Raw genomic sequence first — 3,445 nt, forward strand, 5'->3', positions numbered from 1 at the left:
GAAGAGGGGAAAGCAATGAGAGGCTTTCGGTTAGAATCCTTATGAATGCTGGCAGCCCGAGGATTAATGTTTTCTTTCATGCTCTATTGGTTTTGCTCTGTTGTGCTTTCTTGTTGAACCTCATCCCAGCGATCAGACTAGCCATTTACCTAACCAACAACAAAGTTCACGTCAATCATATGGAATCTAATGAGTGTACCAAGATAAATTTGGCCTCTTAAATATTTCCGTGTGATCAATGGCAACATGAGGTCAGGTCATGTCATTAGAAAATTCTCTGGAATTTTTGTATCATTTTTATAAACAATATTATTTAAGTTGAACTCAGAACAAAGACAGGGTTTTCAATACAATCATTTCATGATAAATTAGGCTTAACTTTTTAAACTCCAATGTCCAAGAAAATATGTTTCATGTGGACATATGTTTAAATTTATGTGAACCTTTATGTGATATATATATACATACACATACATACATATATATATATATATGTATATATCTTTTATGTGATATATATATATATATATACATATATAAAATATATGCACTATGGCATATATTTATATCTATATGTAATATAGATATATTTATATATGTCCTATATTTATAACTATATGTTATATGTGTGTGTGTGTGTGTGTGTGTGTGTGTGTAGTACCTTCTGAAAGGCATATTTTCAGCACATGCTTTGGTAATGATAATGTCATATTTAATTTTTTTTTATTTCAAGATACTTTATTTTCAAATGGGTCACAACATAAGCTTTTGGCCCATTCTGCCAATGTACAAGCTACAAATGCTTGCTCAGCAGCCGAGGGGCACTCGTTAGTATCATGTCTAAAAAGTGAATGAAAATCCATATAAAATATTCAAAGTTTCCATAGGAATACAGTAAGTGTGACCCCACCCCATCTCCTAACCTTCCATACTGCATTGGTGCCAACCCTACTCTTATAAAGACATTCCAAACTAGCAGTAATTAAGTTAAATGCCATAATTCAAGCTAAACTTGCAGGTAAGAGCTACAAGAATGGCATCTACACATTGATACTAGGAGAAGCACAGTGTCGCGCGCCCCACTTCCCGCCGGCAAGAACACGCACGAAACACCAGGATCCTTCTGGAGCAAAACCTTTATTGCATGTTGAAGAGGAAGACACCGGGCAGGAAAAGGCACCCTAATTTATACCCCCCAAGGGTGGTGTGTCGCTGTGTGATTGGCTGCCCACCAGTGGTCTGATCGTGACGCCCCGGGATGGGCGGTGACTTGGCTTGCACTACTCTTTGCACATGTGCCCAGTGGTTATTTACCACACTTTAGCTGATTCATGGCACCTGAAACCAGCACCATCTTGTAAGGGCGCAGCCTTCGGCCCTCAACAGCACAGGTTGCAGGGTGACAGTCCATCCCACTCTCCTGGGCACAGGACATGGGCAGAGTGCCAACATCCTGCTCCTCCACTTATGGTGGGAAGCCATGGCTCTGGATCTGCTTCTTGAGTTGCCACATTGGCCGTGACATTACATAGTAGATGTTTGGCCTCTGGAACCCATTGAAGGTAGAGGCAGCAGCCACAGTGTATGCACCCATGTTTTCAAACAGCATCCAATCACCCACATGCATCTCTGTTACAGTGCTCAACGGTCCGATCAAGGCCATCATATGTTTGTCTCCAGATGCTGGATGAGTAATACTTCTCATCTGGCTTGGGTCTCTTCTGCAGCAGGGCCTTCACATGGGCATGATCACAAAGAATGCAGTTAAATGATCCTTACACTCCATCATTCACATAATAATACATGAAGGTTTGCTCCTTTGACTCATCCTCATCCTCAGAGCCCAGCTGCTCCTACCACACGGTTTCCTTGGCAATGATATTCACTGCAAGTGTGAAAGCTGATGCGACATAGTATCTGCCTGGCTCAGCTATGATTCCCACTCCAGAGTCTGATGGGAAGGACTTGTCCAGAGCTGGGTTTATTACACTGGTGATCTCTTCAAATTTAAGCTTTGTATCTTTAGATCCAGGAAAGCCACCACCAATATCAAGCAGATACATGTTGAAACTAATTTCTGTTCCCATGTCAAAGACACAGCGGGCATCTGACACTGCCTGCATGAAGGTCTCAGGGTCAGTACACCCACTGCCCACATGGAAGCTGACACCAATGATGTCAATATTTAGCTCTTTTGCCTGTTACAAGAGAAGCCTGCTGGTTTTTAGTGTGGCACCAAACTTAACACTGAGGCGACAAACTGCTTTGGAATCATCAGTGGCAATCCGCAAAACCAACTTTGCCTTTGGATGTGCTCTGGAGACTTTCATCAATTCAATTTCACTGTCAAAAGTCATCATTTAGACTCCATTATTGGCAGCATACTTGATCTGAGACACTTGTTTACAAGGATTTGCATACATAATCCTCTCTGGAGGCACCCCAAGCCCCTGCACCAGCTGTATTTCAGTCTTGCTTGCACAGTCAAATCCTGTCCCAGTGGCAGCTAGGGTGCTCACTATAGCGCTACTATCATTACACTTGACTGCATAAAAGGGGGTAACTCAGGGAAGAGCTTTTAGCCACCTCAGGTGCTTCTTTAGAATGTCTCCAAGGTCCACAACATAGAAAGCATCCTTATCATCAGAGGAAGAAACTTCTTTGATATTTTTGGTTCAGAGTGTCTTTAGCAGTAAAGCCTTCATCAAGGATATGGCAGTCAAACTTTTCCTTAGTAAAGCTGTTCACGGTTCTCTGATGTACCTACAGGAAACTTAGAGATGGAATTAAATTATCGCCAGTTCTCACAAGGACAACTTATCCAAGAACTCTGAATGCTGTCTCCTCGAAATGGTGAAAACACTCACAGCCCAGGGACGCAGCTGGCTGGACCCATGGAGAAGCCGCCGCCAAACCCCGAGGACCACCTGTCCGTCCGTCCGTCCATCCGTCAGTCTGCCCGCCGCCGCCGCATCAGCCGCCTCGTTGAGCCCGCCGCAGACGCCGAACCTGAGGTGGCCAGAGCTGCTGGCTGAGGGCAGCCGGCGGTGGCGGCTGCAGTGACTGACCATATTTAATTTTTAATAAATATTTTACCATGATACCAGAGTATCTATTATATTTGACTTGAGAGGAAAATGTAAAATCCATTAAATTTCTAAGATATGTACAAAATATTTTAAAATATATTTGCAAATTTTCTCTTCATGCTTTACAGTGACTGAAACATAAATAAAATTCCAAAATTTATACAATAATGCTTTCAATATTTCAATAAATATATTGGATCTAAGTTTTATATTTTACTTAGAGTCTTTTCCCAGGAGAACTTTATTTTGTGAGGAAAAAGTGATAAAACATGATTCAAGGAGATATTCTATTTGACATATTTTTTATTTTCTCAACATATCTAACTTTTATAGAGCACTTAAAATCCTATCCATTG

General features: G+C 41.5%; 1 pseudogene across 1 annotated transcript; it reads right to left on the reverse strand.

The window, feature by feature from the left end:
• Positions 1-728: 728 nt before the first annotated feature.
• LOC308434919 (ornithine decarboxylase-like) lies at positions 729-3,071 on the reverse strand (annotated as a pseudogene). Its single transcript has 3 exons — positions 2,868-3,071; positions 1,320-2,763; positions 729-840 (listed from the first exon to the last, which is right to left on the reverse strand). The product of its transcript is annotated as an ornithine decarboxylase-like (transcript).
• Positions 3,072-3,445: the final 374 nt, after the last annotated feature.

The sequence above is a fragment of the Micromys minutus genome (assembly GCF_963924665.1).
Source record: "Micromys minutus genome assembly, chromosome: 22".
Classification (NCBI taxonomy): domain Eukaryota; kingdom Metazoa; phylum Chordata; class Mammalia; order Rodentia; family Muridae; genus Micromys; species Micromys minutus.